Source organism: Canis aureus, chromosome 29 (genome assembly GCF_053574225.1).
Source record: "Canis aureus isolate CA01 chromosome 29, VMU_Caureus_v.1.0, whole genome shotgun sequence".
In the NCBI taxonomy this organism is placed as follows: domain Eukaryota; kingdom Metazoa; phylum Chordata; class Mammalia; order Carnivora; family Canidae; genus Canis; species Canis aureus.
Window position 1 is genome coordinate 10009860 of NC_135639.1, and position 16452 is coordinate 10026311.

A 16452-nucleotide genomic window follows, 5' to 3' on the forward strand; every position below is an offset into this window, starting at 1 on the left:
TATTCACTCAAGCAGAGGCCTGGGGAATGGCTGAACCAGAGCATCAGTTTGCAATGCCATTTGGATTTTTTTAAAAGAAAGGTGTTGTTCTGGAGTTGCCCTGATACCTTCCAAATCTGATTTCCCTGAGGGGGTTTCTGTTGCACTGTTACCCAAACAACATGCAAATATATTGATTTCTGGGAATTTAGACGGTGGCAGAGGACTAGAAGCTGCAATTGCCAACGTATGCCAGGCCAAAACCGGAACCCAGGCACGTGTGGGTTTGATACCGTGGAGGCCAGGATCCTCAAAATGTGAGCTCTGTTTGGGGATGGTGAAGTGAACTCCTTATTAGGTGTTGGGTGTCTGAGCTTCTCTGCTGGTTGGTTTCTCTTATTTTGTTCTGAGGTTGTCATCCAGTTATTCTGGGGAGAAGAAAATAGTGTTGAGTTCTCCAACTAATGTCTCCGTGTGGCCCACATGCCCCATCCTGGGGCAGTTGTCAAGGGACATATCTCAGTTCTTATCTGACCCGGGTGGGGAAACGTGAATCCACACCAATCACAATTTTCAACAAAAGGGAGACCCAACTATTTCTCTCTTCTGTCGGGAGGCCTTCCTAATTATGTGTAAAGTGAAATGTGGGTCTCCCCACTTTCCTCCTGGACACCTGAAGAACTACTGCACTTTCTTCCCACCTTCTACTCATCTCTACTGCCCCCCCGCCACACCGACCCTCCAAGAAACCCCAAAGTAGGAATCATGAAAAGCAGCAACAGAAACCATGAATTGCTTGGGAGTGGGGATGGGTGGGGGGGGGAGTGGGGATAGGGGGGTGGGGAGTGGGGATGGGGGGACCGACATAAGGGAATACATTTTGTTTGATTGATTGATTGATTGATTGATTGAAGTTCGATTTGCCAACATATAGTATAACACTCAGTGCTCATCCCATCAAGTGCCCCCCCCTCAGTGGAGTCTTCTTTTTTTTTTAAGGATGCATTTCCCTCCCCGTCTCCAGACATAAGTGTTTGAATTAAAAATTATACTTGGAATGCTGTGCAGATGTTGGCATTTGCAAACCAAATACTATTGGCCTGAGGGTTGCTAGGCAACCCGTGCAACCCAATCAGCGTGGGCTTTTACACGAAATCTGTTCCAAGAGACCAAACCAAGCACCCATCCCTGCTGTCTGGTGCAGGGGGCTGAGGCGGGGGCTCTCTGGGGGCCTCAGTTAGGAGCTCAGCTCTCCTGGCTTTCTTCGCCCGAACACGCATTTTAATTTCACTGTGTCATTTCTCATTATCTGTCTGCACAGAATCCCCTTTTTGGTTTTCAGAAATAATTAAGTAAAAAGCCCTTTCACTCACTGCATTTTTGGCAGCGATAAAGACATTTGAGGCATTTCAGACCAGGCGGGGGCCGGTATCAGAGCAGACTTTGAAGATGTTCGTTAAAGGCGGTTCTGACAAACAGTGGCAAACAGACCAATTAACCCTAGAATCGAAGTCCTGGCGGCTTTAAACTCCCTTCAAAAGAAATTATCCCTAATGTTAATAAAGTGGGTGTTAGACCATTTCAAAATACCAACTTCAGCAGACTGAGTCCACTGGAATGGAATTATTACGTTGTCTTGCCAAAAGAGGAGTCTTGGGCTGGTGTGAATTTTTGTTACAGTTGCTGTCTGGAAGTTAGAGAAGAAAAAAAAAAAAAAGTCCAAACCACAGTGGGAACAAAACTTCCAAGCGGGGTAGTATACAGGTTTGTTGAAGAAATAAAGACCTTGCTGGCTTTGGGAAAGAAGGAGAGTCAGGAAAGGAAGTGCCCAGAAGTGTGTCCTCCGATGTGGGGATTTGTGGTCAGAATCAGGATTATGATCAGGCCTCCGGCTCCCCAGTGATAAGCCTCACTAATACTTCTCCCCTGGCCGAGGAGGACGGGTAGCTTAGCTGTTGATTCCTTATTGATTTTTCAGATCTCATGGGAGACAGGCCCGGAGCGTCAGGCCCCGCAGGTAGTGCTAGTGAATTGTCAAGACCCGGGGTATCTCTTTGTATTGTCCTGACACTTGCTCATAAGAGAAAAAGGAAATTATCCGCCTGGGCGATCGTTTTCATCGGCGGGGGACGGTACAAGTCGATTTTTGGTTATATTTCCATTTTTGGCGCTTGTGTCTTCCTTACCCTGGTCTTTTTGCTCAGAAGAGAGAAATAAACCTTTTAATCCATGTATTCTCCGAGGAAAGAATATTTGCAGTCTTGCCCTGCCAGCAAGAACTGTGACAGCTCGGGGGAGGAGCCCGCAGCCCCAGTGCCGGTCGGGCAGGGGGAGAGGGAGCAGTGTCCCCGGGGTGGGGGCAGCCTGGGGGTCTGAGCCCTGGTGGGACGAGGCTCTACCCAAGCCCTTTCCGTCCAGGTGTGGGTGGATGCGGCCGGGGCCTGGCTTGACAGGTCTGAGAGGGAATCAGGGCTCCCTTTCTGCAGAATGGTACTGAAGATCTATGCTTGCCCTCATCCCACTCTCCCTACCGTGCCCAGCAGTTTCCAGGGGGGGATCCCAGGCTGGGAGAGGTGACTTGCCCAGAGGCACGTGATTATTGAGCACCCCACTTCTCTGCCTTTAATTGGTTTCAACCTGCTGGGACCCAGGATTTCGTTGGAGGTTGGTCACGGAAGGGTCAGGCTCCCGGAGCCCTGCATGCTGCTCGGGGCTCACGCTGGCTGTGGGTTGGGGCTGGGATCCCGCCGGGCCAGGGCCACTGGGATGGGGTGAGGCTGTGGCCCGGGCCAGGCAGGCGGTCGAGGCATCTCCCTCCACACCGTCTCCAGCTCGGTTCTATCTCCACTTTCTCAGGCCCTGCCTTATCTCCCCCAGATAATGCGCTCCTCTCCCGGCTGCCACATTCTCTGGCACCCAGCAAGGATGAAGCACTGACTTGGTGGGGAAAGGGAAAAACCCTCAGTGCTGAGCACTGACTCTCTTTGTTGCTTTAAGAGGCTCCTATGTTGTTTCTCCATGTTAATCTAGGAAAAACAAAGTTCCTGGGTTAGTTTATTCACTTGGGAGAGCTGGGGTAGTTGTCCCATGGGGGGGAGGGGGCGGCTCTCCCTCTTTGCTTACCCTGTGGGTGATGCCCAGTTCTCTGCATAGAGGATCCTCAACTCAAACATCCAAAGGCAAATTCCTCTATTTAGCTAAATTCTCAGTTTAATGTCTAGTTCGAACCTCAGAATTGGCAGAAATCCAATCAGTCAGCATGGGGAAATGTTCCTCTTTTCTTGGGGTTGGGTCTGAAAATCCAGCAGGTGGGGGGTGATGAGACCCCAAGGTGATGAGGCTGCAGAAGCCAGGCTTTTACTAGCCATCTGTTCATACTGACTTCCGCTGAACTGTCCATCATCCTCATTCCCTTCCCTGAGCCTCCTCCAGGTGTCATGCTTTTCTGTCAGGGCACCCAGAAACTTCTGCTGCTCTCACACTAGGGGCAGGGGACTTTTCCGGGGATTGGGGGATGAAACTGCTTACACACGGTGCAGTCATTTTCTTACTGGAGTTGAGCCATGTTCTTGGGGGCTCTGCCTAGGAGGGGGTGCATAGGTCCCTCCAGTCCAGGGTTCCAGAAATCATCCTTGAATTTTCTCATTTTCCTGCCACACTTGAATCTTGGGGTGGGGAGGTTGTAATTTGGGACTCCTTCTTAGGGACCTGCTATTTTTGACTCTCCCTCCCTCCCAACTTGGGAATGTTTTTTTCATAATTGAAGCATAATTGATATTCAATATTGTATCAGTTGGAGGTGTACAACATAGTGATTCAACTTTTGTATGTGTTGGCAGATGACCGCCTCCATAGATTAGTTACCATCCGTCACCATATAAAGTCAATACGAGATTATTGACTGTGTTCCCCATCCTCTTCATGACACCCCCATGACATATTTATTTTTTACCTGGAAGTTTGTATTTCTTGATCTCCTTCACCCATTTTGCAACCCTAGTCTTCCCCTCATCCCCCATCCGCTTGGGACTCTTCATCCAGTGTGAGGGGCAGGACTCATCTTGTTTCTGTGCAAACTCCCTGTTTATGCCCTAGCTTGGTCCTCTTAGACCTCTGCCTTCTGGCTGAAAAAAAAATCACACACACACACACACACACACACACACACACACACACAAAACACACTTTTACTTAGATGTAATTTACACATCATAGAATTCAACCATTTTAAGTATATAGTTTGCTGAACTTTTGTAAATTTATAGGGTTGTGCAGCCATCACCACAACCTAGGTTTAGAAATTTCCCATGACCCTAAAAGGTTTCCTTCTGCCCATTCATAGTTAATCCCTGCTCATCTATGGTCCCAGGCCACCACTGACCTACTTTTTGTTTCTATAGTTTTGTCTTTTCTAGAAATTTCATATAAGTGGAATCATACAATATATAACCTTCAGTATCTGGCTTCTCTCTCTCTCTATATATATATCTATGTATTTATCTATATATAAAATAAACAGAATATTATGTATGTACAGAATATACATAAAATATATGTCTCTATATTTGTCTGTGTATCTTAAACATACATATACATGTGTGTATACATATACATGTATATGAATATTTTAAACTTCCTGGATGCCTGTGATTCACATGATCTGCAGATGAGGGTTGGGAAACACGAGTCTCCATTTAAGAAATCTGGCCATGATTGGAGGCTATGGGTCTGGTGGTGGCTGGCAGGGATGAGTTGCTGGGGAACTTGTTTGATCTAAGGCATAAGAGCCTTGAGAGGCTTAAACACTGTTAGAAGGGTCACTAGTGAAGGAGAGGTTGAAGATGCAGGGCGGGTGCTGGGTGATGAGCTGACCGATAGCATGGGTCTTTAAGATGAGGAAGAGGCTAGAGCCCAGATCTTGGGGAAAGAGGCTCCCCTTGGGTGGGAAGAGGGATGGTGGGAAGGACAGGCAGGTTTGGAGATTTTGTGGACTTTGAAGACATTCCCCTCTTACTAAGTCGTCTTCTTTCTCTGTTACCTACCAAGAGTCAGGAGGGTATAGTGTAGATGGGAAGTTTGCCCAGAATGCAAGTTTGAAAAAATTCTTGCAGAGACTGGAAAGTTGAACCATTCAGGGACTCCAGGCAGAATGAAAGACCCAGGCGGTGGTGCTGAGTGTGACTTCATGATGGCACCACCCTGGGTATGCCATTTGCTCCAACTATGCTCTGTGGTCTGAGTGCGTGTGGGAAGAAGCCAGCATTGGGTGGATTTGGTGTTTAAGTTTCACCTGGTGACAGAGGTGGAGGAACGGGTGAGGAATGTAGGTTGTGGGTAGGAGAAAGCGTGAATAAAGCATTGAACTCAGGTTGAATATGGAAAGCAGTGGAAAGATGGAGAAAAGTGAGGTGGGTCTGGGACCCACAATGGGACCCACTGAGGGCGAATCAATGGGGTGCTGAGAGTCCTTGAAAGAGAAAGCCGAAATGAAGGGAAGCTCCCATCTCATCTGGAATTTGTAATCAGAGGGGGAGCCTCCTGTGGTGAAGGCCATCTGGTGGCTGAATGGGAGTGAGGAAAAATGATGGAGATGAGGGGTCAGGTATTTGGGGAGACGGGTGTAGGAGGGCTGTTCATGGGCATGGCGAAGCTTCTTCCAGGTAACGGGACTGCAGTAGAGAGGGAGTGTGCTGGAATGACCGGGGGGCTGTTGGATGGGAAGAGGCAGCAAGGATGGAAGGTGCAATTAACCTATTTACCTGAGACCCCTCAGGTAAGGTGGTCTGAACACCTCGAGAGGGTCAAGTTGTTCTCAAGAAAGCTGTATTGGGCCTGGAAGATGATCAACCTTTATTGGAGATGACGCTGTTGGGAGCAGTGGTTTCAATGGAGACCAGGCCTCAGATAGGGCCAGCAGATCCCAGCTGGGGATGAGTCGGAACTCGCCGGCACCTCCTTCCCACCTGTTCAGGCAAATTGGGGTGAAGAGGAGAAACCAATCACAGGTGTAATCTACCCTCACAGTTTCTCTAAAAGGAACAGCTCATCCATGTTTTAAACCACTTAGGGCAATTGCCTGTTTCCCCAGCTACAGTAAGGAAAGGAACTAAAATTACCCGTGACGCTTTTCTGGTCCAATCTGTATTCCACCATTCAAGCTTCCTCTCTGTTGTCCTGAATTCCTGCTGTGTGTGCTGCCGTCCGAAGGGCTGGAGGTGGGAATGAATGATGTGCCTTCACCCAACAGGATGGGCTTTCACTATCCTTACTGTTTGCATAGGTTTTTGGTGGTGGTCACTTGTTCTGATGAATGATATAAAATAACCAGTGGAAAGTCTTCTTTATGAAAAGGGCAAAACACCCCACCCCCAAAAAACCCCACAAAGAAATCTTTGTTTTGTGGAGGATAAAGGCTCCATTTCATCCATCTAATGATTTTTTATTTCTGAAGGTTGCATGCTACTTAATGCTTCTGTTTGTCCCTCTCAGATCCTACAGCCTTAATCTTTCCTGTATATCTCATAACCTCCCAGCATCTGAAATCACCATGTTGCCTGCGACTTCTAGACAAGGGAGAAATAACGATTTCGGTTGTGTGGGCTAGTCCACCACCTTTCATCCAATGAATCCATGTCCCAGAGTGACTTTGTGATGGATGGTGAAAACCTGTTCTTCCTATGGTGGCCCCAGGTCCAGCACACTTCTCTTAAGTGAGCATCGCACTGTGTTGAGTGAGAGTACAAGGCTCATAGGTAGGTATGTAGTTTGATTCTATGTGACTTTTACCTTATGCTCTGACTTTGAAGCACAGATTGTAAATGCAAATCCATTGCATTTTTTTTCTGGGATCAAAAGATTCCACTGAGTTCTTGAGTGTTGTCTTATAGACATCTTGAAATGGGGCTGTTTTAATGCATGTTGAATGAAAGAATACAGGACCCTTCACTGAGTCCCTACCCTGGGTCCATGGTGCATATTTATGGGATTCTCTGCCTGGTGCCCTCCTGTCCTATCAACCTGGGGCATGGACGCACCCCAAATTCTTATGACTATTGCAGGGGCTAACATGTTCTAGTGTGACCAGCACTGTTGGCCACTGTCAGGTGGTATTGGGTAGCCGCTGACCCAGGCTGGGCCAATCAGTCCCTTACTTTTGGATTTGGGAATGGATGAGGGTGGCCAACTTGTCCCAGTTTGTCCAGGACTTTTTCAGTTCTGGCACAAAAAGTTCCATGTCCTGGCTAACCCCGCCATCCCCAGTTAGTCGCCCTAGGCTGGACAGAACATTAAAGCCAGTTTCTCTCCATCACTGAAGCTCTAAATTAGTCTGTAGTGAGGGAGAATGTGCTGATGTGTGTGGAAGCCCTGGCAGAGAAAGGAAATGGAGAGATACTAGCCTCATCTTTGAACTTACTGTGTGCCCTGTGTATGAACCCTCCTTACAGCCCACTAACCACTTAGTGGCATCACACTTTTTGCTCATTTATGTTGAATGGAGCTTTGTCACCTCAACCAAAGGAAGCCTGATGGCTGAAATGCTCTGTTCTCAAGCTGTGCTAGGTCTTTCCTTCTCATTTAACCCGAGGACAACCCCTGAGCTAGACGGTAATGTGAATTTTTACACACAAAGAGACAAAGGCTCAAAGATTTCAAGGGACTGAGGGTCAAGTTCGCCAAAGTAGAAAGATATAGAATTGGGAGTGACATCCAGGCCCAGAGACTTCAAGTTTGGGGTCTTACTGTCACACTGTGGCTGCTTTTGCCATTGATGCCTGAATCTGTTAATACTGGCCAGTCTGACATCTTATTCTGAACACCAGCATGTCTGGAAAGGGGCAAGAGACTAGTTTACACACATATTAAAATCCAACTTGCCCTTTATGATGGCAGAAATCTTTGGTGGCAGCTAATGGTTCTCTCACATTTGCCCCTCACCAGCATTTTACATATATATGAGCTAATTGAACCTCTACAGCAATCCTATGAGTTATGGACTATTTTATCCTCACTTTATAGGTAAGGAAGCCAAGATGCAAAGAAGTTAAGTAATTTGCTAATAAGTGATAGGGTTGGAAGTAGGAGTCCAGGCAATGTTGTTCAGGGGTCCCCGTACCCCCATCGCTTCAGGGCATTTGATGATCATCCCAACCCTGAAACCAGGTTAGGAATCAGGTGTGTCACTTCTCTGGCTCTTGGTGAGTGTTCAGTAGTGAGGGGTACATCAGTCTAGGTCCCCCTCTCTAGATGTATCACTCACATTTCAGTTACAGAGAATAGAATCAATTCATGTTGTTTAAGCAAGAAGTGTCTTTGGTTTTGCTATGTTTCTCCCAAAGTATTAAATGGCTTACAGAATCGTGGAGAAGGCTGAGGAAGCAGGCTAGGTTGAGCATCCAAGGACCAATATCAAATCTGGAGTGCAGAAGACTGCCAAAGAAATATGGGCTCTTCTATGAAAAGGAAATCACTGGCTCCTGCAATCCAGAAGCCCCTCCAAGCAGGAGGCCACCGCTGCTTCCACCAGCTCCAGAACCGGCCCATATGTGCCATAATCCACAGCAGCAAAATAGATGCCCTTACACTTATGAAGCTCGAGACCTAGCACGGCTACAGGAAAGCTAAATGGCTCTAAGGCTACGCTTACCAGTAGAGAGAGTCAGTAGAAGTACTACTTCCACCTCCTTCTACCTACTTCTACTTCCCCAAACATACATGCTTGCATCTGATTGGCTGAGACTAAGTGACATCTGCAACCCTAGTTGCACAGGAGTCTGGGAAATGTAGTTTGTAGCTTTCTAGCCTCTACCACTCAAGTAGGCATTCTAAGAAGGGGAGTAGAATGGTGTTGGGTACCAGTGGTCACTGGGTACCAATCTGCCACCCTAGGGCTGCTCTACTGGCAGGGCTATCTGCAGGATGCTGATTGGAGCTTCTGGGTAGAACTACTAATGTTCTGGGTGCCCAGGTGAGGAGTAGGGGATGGGCATGACTGAAAGCCAAACTCTCCTAACCTCCTCTGCCTTTATAGAACTGTGAGCACGTCCGCTGGGCAACATGCCCCCTCTGGGAAGCAGCCTTCTTTGCATGTCTGGTGCTAAGTGGAGTGGGCAATGTGGCATGGTTTGAGGCACTCTGGACAGAGGTTCTGGGTACCCTTTGCCACGGACAACGTGTGACACTGAGCATGCTTCTTCTTTAGTAAATGAGGGGACTGGTTGAGGCCTCTCGTCGCACTTAACAACCTCTAAATTTATAAGAAACAGACTCACTTGTGGTCACTTCATTCCAGAGCTACATCGGAGAAATAACATATTTCTTTTCAATATCAACGTTGTCAAAACCACAGTATCTGGGTTTGCCTGGTTTCTGGTAAAACAGTGGCCGTTAAAACTATGTCAGTGCAGACGTGGACATAAATAGATAATAAATCCTGATAGGTATATAGGACTGCTATATTTGGATTCAAACCTGTTAACCCTCACAAGATAAAGCTCAGTCTGATGGCTCAGCTTCCAAACTGGGCAAAGGTTCAGAAGTGAAACGTTTGTGGATTTCATTGCTAAGAAAACAGAAAGTAGGAGCAGTAATCTCGAGTGTCAACACTGATGCTGAATTTTTCTGTTGGAGTCCAGGCCAAAATTGGTCCCCTAGTCTTTGGCCTTGTGGAGGTCAGCTGTGAATTCCTAGTGTGAATAGCCTGACATTTTAAGGGCCTAGGGCCATTTTTTAAAAAGCTGAATATTCATACAAAGACTAACGTGTAAGGGCCAACATTTAGCTTCTGTTTAAGAATTCCTAGCAGTCAAAGTGACTTTCCTAAGTATAGGCAAGCCCTAGTTGAAGAGAGCCCAAATATGCAAATTTTTGATCAGGGGCTTTACATGAGAGTATTTACATGGAAAAATCTCTAGTATCATAGCAGTTAGCTTCCTTCTGCATTTTACATGAATAAGTCACTCTTGACTCTCCAGACATCCTTCCTTTCCAGAGCATGAAGCCCCCCAGTGCAGGCAAAGCTCTTCTCCAGGAATGTGTATTTTTTTGGTTGCTTGTGATAGTTGCCATTTATTTTCTGAATTAAGAAGCTCCTGAGAACAAGAGGGAAGCTTCAGGGTCATCTCGCTCAGCTCTCCAGTTGGAGAGAGGCAGTCGGGGAATGAAGTCAGAGTAGGAGAGCCTTGTAGGGGATCCTGACTGCCAGTCCTGCCGCGTCCCTCTGATGCTGTTGTCTCTTGGCCAACTGTACCTCCCACTCACCTCTTGGACACTGAGTTTCTGCCGTTCAATCAAGTCCTCCCCAATCCCTCTGCATCCCCCAGTTTTTCTGTCTTTCTTAAACAATGTGTATTGTGTTTCCTGGGAAGATTTTTCCCTAGAGGATCAGCACCTTGGACATTTGACTCAGTTGGTTTTCGCAGTTGTCCAGCTTCGCTTAGCTTCTGAATCGAATTGGTGCTTAATTGTTGATTTGTCATTTGACCGAATTCCCTTCTCTCTTCTCTCTATCTGCCTCCACACCACTCCTGGAAACGGAGAGGTCTTGGCCGGGCCAGGGGTGAGGAGGACACCTCCATCGGTGTGAGCAGTTTCTCACCCAGAGGAGCCAGTGGAGGAGAGGACAAACAGAAGGCTGTAGGTCCTCCAATCAAGGAGCCCCTGGCAGGTGTTGAAGGCAGGAGAGTAGACTTTGAGATAGAAGAGCGCAGCCTCAAAGGCCGGGCCAGGGAGCTCAGCTCCAGCAGGATCACTCCTTTATGTTACCAGAGCCAGTGAGGGACTCTCGGTCTGGTGCACAGGCCAAGATGAGCTGATGGCATCTATTGTGATTTTAGCGCGTGTGTGTGTGTGTGTGTGTGCGTGCACATGTGAGCATGTGTGTGCAGGGACCTAGGAATGGCATGAAGCTTAAGACACTTTCCTTAGTGATGGTTCCCAAACCATTTGGAAGCATTCAAGACCCATGTCACACAGCAGGCCACGTAGTAAGTATTAAATTTTGGTGGATAGAGAGCATGCTGGTAACGAGGGTGCCCAGATCTAGCCCTATGCCTGCTCCGTAACTTGGCCATGGGGGTCTCCGTTTGCTCTCTTGTAATGTGAAGGGATGGGACCGAACAATTAAAAACAAGACAAATTAGAAAAGAAAGGTAACGCTGTTGCAGGAGTGTGCACAGAACAGGCGAATTTCTACAAAGCAGACACTTGAATTTGTGGTGTCAGAACCACCTGGGTCCAGAAATAGAACAGTGCCAGCACCCAGAGGAGACCTTGCATCCCCCTCCAGATCATTCCCACCTTTCTCTCCAGAGGCAGCCACTGTGGTCTCAACAGTTTGGGAGTCTCTTTCCGCCATCACACGGAGTAACTCTTGCCATAACTGCCACGGACAGAAGACCGCCAGGGCCCTGGCCACAGCTGTTAAAAACTGCAACTCTGTTGACAAAATTCTTTCACATCTTTTTTTTTTTTTTTTTTTGAAGATTTTATTTATTTATTTATCTGAGAGAGAGTCAGAGAATGGGGAGGAGAGGGAGACGGGATCTGAGGCAGACTCTGCTGGGTACAGAACTGGATGAGGGGCTTGATCCCCTGACTGTGAGATCATGACGCAGCCAAAACCGAGAGTTGGACACTTAACTGACCGAGCCACCCAGGTGACCCCCCACCCCTCCTTTAACGTAGTTTTATAACAACGAGTATGTGGGGCCTGGAGTTTTCCTTTGGCCATCATCTTTTCTTTTTTCTTCTTTTTTCTTTCTTTCTTTCTTTCTTTCTTTCTTTCTTTCTTTCTTTCTTTCTTTCTTTCTTTCTTTCTTTCTTTCTTTCTTTTTTTCCTTTCCTTTCCTTTCCTTTCCTTTCCTTTCCTTTCCTTTCCTTTCCTTTCCTTTCCTTTCCTTTCCTTTCCTTTCCTTTCCTTTCCTTTCCTCTCCTTTCCTTTTCTTTCTTTTAATAACTGAGGATGATCAACTGAGTTTCTGTATCTGTGCTCTCCCCTGGGTCCTTGCCACTATGTTTCTGATATTGTACTCTGGGTCAGAAAATTCCTGCTTTCATCCCAAAGCTCTGCACCAAGTATAGAGATATTTTTTTCTGGTGCAAAATTGAGTTGGGTGGGTACATTATGGTACTAAGCTGTTCCTCAGGGCTGCCAAATTGTGACTTGGCTTGTGTACTTATGCCCGTAAAAGGTTGCCTTAAACACAGAAAAGGGCAAGCATCATGATTAAACACATACACGTGCACGCATGCGCGCATGCGCACGCACACACACACGCCCAGAAAGTGTGGCCACCGGCATAATACCCACACGATGCACCCATTCAAACGATGTTTGCAAAAGGAAATGGATTTGAAAATTCTTTGAATGGAAAAAACGGGGCTGGATACTGTTCAGAGACAAATTTGTATGCGAGGTTTTACTGAAAAGCTGGCTTCCAGCAAAGCTTAGGATCATTTCGCTGCGGCTTTCACTGTGTTAGAGGTTCCTAACCTCTTCCAGTTAGTGATGCAGCTGGAACTTCTGATCGCTCATGGGGGAATGAGTGACCTTTGTCTCTTTCAATCCACCCATCAGCTCAACCTTGTTGGGTCATGCCTACCCATGGGCTCCCTGCCTTGGCACCAGAGTCTATCTGCTTGCATGCCCACACAGGTACACACACATACACGTGTGCACACACATACTCCAGCCGCCTTCGCTCTCTCTCCATTCCAGCCAAGGATACTTCTGCTTAGCAATCAAGACTGGTCTGCTGGTTGGAAAAATGTTGAAGATGATCCTAGGGGTTTCCTTCTGACCCCGAAGCATGGAGACATGTTTGTAATGAACTGAAGCTCACACTCCATTTCCTCCCTGCTAGGGCAGATACAATTTTCACCACGTGGTGCCTTTCATGGGAGTGGATCACACGTGGAGCTGGAGAAGGTGATAGTTGTGACTTGAGGAGCAGGGAGGTGCCCGGCTCCTAAACCTGTTCTCTTTTGTCCATCCCACCTGCCTGTCACAGTGACCAAAGTGTGCCTGCTTTGCTCCACTGCTAAGGGCTGTGAAAGATTTTTGGTCATCAGGAGTTTCCTATTAAGAACTGTGCATCCTGGGACGCCTGGGTCACTCAGTGGTTGAGCATCTGACTTCAGCTCAGGGTCGTGATCCTGGGGTCCTGAGATCGAGTCCCGCATCGGTCTCCCTGCAGGGAGCCTGCTTCTCCCTCTGCCTTCTCTGCCTCTCTCTGTGTGTCATGAATAAATAAATAAAATCTTACCAAAAAAAAAAAAGTGTGCATACCAGTCTTTATGGCCAATCCTTTGTAGAGATCAGACTGGTGAGGAGCCATGGAGAGGGGTGGCAAGGGGCTAAGGACCACTTTGCTCGGTAAGACCCAGGTGGAATGCTGGACTTCGGTATCACAACAAGTAAAAGGGGACATCCTCGTTCCAGGCAAGCACCGGTGACAGATGGGTATGGTCTCCCACCCGGCCGTGAATTCACTGGTAGTCGGTCTGAGTCTTTCTGGAGGCTCCATCAGGTACTGATGACAGTCGGTTGAGGGCCTCCCATGGGTGGTGTCCTGCCTGTTTGTCACTTGGTGCTTCTATTTCTCCGTGGTGAGAAAGAAGGCACAATCCCGGACTGGCGTGCTCCCAGGTACAGACGATGACCCGTAGGGACACACCACACCTTGGTGGGTGTCCTTGATCTGCACAGAGGAGCGCGCCTCCCCCAGGCCGCGAGGGAGCTGCAGAAACCGGGAATCCACAAAGCCACGCAACCTCCTGAAAGGCTCCACACAAGCCCTTACAAAAACATGCAGATTTTTAGCAGAGGTAAAGCCTAGTCGTTCTCGAATGTGAGTCCACGCAAGACTGCAAACGAAAATACAGGGTGAAACCCGATCAAACCTGGCCCCTCTCTCCCGGGCTTCCTCGGGGCGGAGGAGATGTCTGTAGACTGGAAAATGTAATTTCAAGGGGGCCTGGAGAGAGACAGCAATAAAGACCCGGGTGTTTTATTGCCCATTCTGAGGGGGAAAGGCTTAGGAAGTGCCTTCCTTAATGGATGAAATGAGAGATGGTTCTAGAGGACGGAGCTTGATAAAAGGAAGGCGGCCGAGCTCTCCATGGGAGGGGCCGTGCTTCTTGAATTAGTTGGACTCCACGAAGGGGTTACTGTAAGAGGACTCGTGGGCTGTTGGAGTTTCTATTGATCCGCGGCGACAAGCAGAGATGAGAGAAGCCTGGGGCTGGTTATCAGCTGGATGGGGGCGTGCTGGGAAGTGCCCGACCAGTGGCTCCGACGGGGGTGCACAGAGGCCCCATCTGCAGGGCCTGCCCATTTCCGTGGTGTAAATACCCTGGCCCTGAGGGACTTTGGGTTCCCAACGTGACGTCATGGGACACTGGACAGAGACACAGGGTGCGCTCTCCTGGACTGGGGCGAGCTGGCTCCAGCCCAGCCCAGCCCTGCTTGAGCCCCTCCCTGCCCCCCTCCTCCCCCGATCAGGGGTTTCTCTGGTGTTGATGGGGGGGGGGGGTGAGGGAGCGGGGAACAGCTGGGCGGCTGGTACTTCCCCAGCCAGGAGCTGCTGGCCAGCTGCAGGGTGGCAGGCCAAGCCTCGGGCCGGGGAGGAGAGCCAGATGCAGGCCCCTCTCTCCCGAAGCTGGGATGTCAAGGTGTGATGTTTGAAGATGATTCCTGAAGAACCTGAAATGGCTCAGAGAAATTCCAGGAAGCCCAGAAGATTCGGAGCAACATGGGATGCGCACTGCAGAGGGTCTTTCGGGGGTCGGGGGGTGGTGGGGGGAGTGCCCATTACTTGAAATGGACTCTTCAGGGATGTGTGAGCTGACGCCAGGGAGCGGGATCAACGGGGGTCGCGGGGTCACCCCTCTCTTGGGCGGCGGAGACTGTTTGGAAAGACCGGCCCTGGCTTCCCTTGGAGCTCCTCTCTGCACTCCATATGTCTTGCATTTTACAAAAGAGCAGCCCTGAATTAAAATGCTCTGTCCTATTACCCCAGAAGTACAATCATACTTGTCAGACCAAATGTGCTATGTTTAGGCCACTTATGAGGCACCTTTCCTTTGAGTGTAGGGTTTCAGTTCTCCGGGCTGAGGAGTACTGGGGAGCTGCCCTCTTCCCTCACCAGAAGCCATGCGAGTCCCTTGACCCTTGGATGTGGAGCAGCCCTACATTTTGAGGGTGTCTCAGGGGAGATTTTGATTGGACAAAGGTTGCTGTAGCTAATGATAAATAAATTATCAGAAACCTAAGATACAGCCATCTCCCCAACACTAAACAAGAAGAAGAAGAACAACAACAACAACAAAACTACAAAAAAGGGAAATCTGTGGTTTAATGGCTTTTTCCTGTTTGCTATTTTTCTCTAATTGATCCCATGCTTACAGGACACTTATGTCTTTTGAATCTAAAGACGAGAGAGCTAGGAGGTCCATTATGCAATTTATTGTACATGAATTTTTTGCTAAGTGCTGGAAAAATGAGTAAGAAAATGAATAAGAAATAAGAATCTCTCTCTCCTTAGGATCGCCACTACTGAACAAGGCTTCACTATAGGAGGATTTCCATGGATGATAATGGCCAGTAGATCTAGTGAATGGTATCCATGCCAGCCAGGCGCCCTTCTAGAAGCTCTATGAGCACTTACATTTCATTAAAACCCTTTCTATCCTAATTTCAAGTTTGGCGATGAGGAAACAGAGACAGATAGACAACATGCAGCATGTTGGGGCAGTTGGCACTTAGGTCAGGAGGCAGAGGGGAGCCACGGGCAGTGTTCGGTCAGGGTCATGATGCAATCAGAGCTATGTTCCCAGAAAGTGATGTAGAGGAAGGTGGATTGGGAAGAGAGAGCATGAGTAGTGCCTGCTCCAGTTTCAGGGTAGAGGTCACGCAGGTGGAGGTAGTGGGAAGGGAAAGGAAGTTAATAGGGTGTGAGGAGTCTCATGAAGAAAAACATGAATGTCAAGAGGAAGTGTTCTGAAAGGCAGGATGGTGAGCCCAAGTAGAGCTTGAGAGGAGGCAGGAAGAAATGGGTGTATTCTCCATGGGTCTCTGGTGTTTCCGCACATCTGTGAGCATGGCCACTGAGAGTTCTGGTTTCAGACTATCTCCTCAAGGGTGTTTGTCCAGCAGATAGCCTTGGAGGCTGGAGGTAGTGTTGTCCTCTGGAGCAGAAGGTAAGTTCGTTTGCTGTCCGGTAAAATAATGATAATGTCCACCTCGCAGGTCAGGCAGCTTGCTGGCAGCCCATCCTCAGCGTGAAGCTCGCCCCGCCTGCTATGCCGGGAACAATAGCATCCTTAGGCTCTGACCCAGGAGTCTCGTGTCTCCTTCCAACATTCGTGAACTGGTGGCAGGCTAATGAGTCAGCTTGCAGCTGGGGTGACGTCTCAGACCCTTCACAGCTCTTGACACATGGCAATAGACATTTAGGTCTAGGAAGGCCAAGGTGA

General features: G+C 48.3%; 1 long non-coding RNA gene across 2 annotated transcripts; it reads right to left on the bottom strand.

Annotated features, from left to right (window-relative positions):
- Positions 1 to 3247: 3247 nt before the first annotated feature.
- On the bottom strand, positions 3248 to 8692 carry LOC144300770 (uncharacterized). 2 transcript variants are annotated; one of them, XR_013367548.1, is made up of 4 exons: positions 8624 to 8692; positions 6096 to 6282; positions 5739 to 5942; positions 3248 to 4103 (listed from the first exon to the last, which is right to left on the bottom strand). It is a non-coding gene; the product is annotated as an uncharacterized LOC144300770 (long non-coding RNA). The 2 variants fall into 2 exon arrangements; XR_013367549.1 differs by lacking the exon at positions 8624 to 8692 and adding an exon at positions 8331 to 8613.
- Positions 8693 to 16452: the final 7760 nt, after the last annotated feature.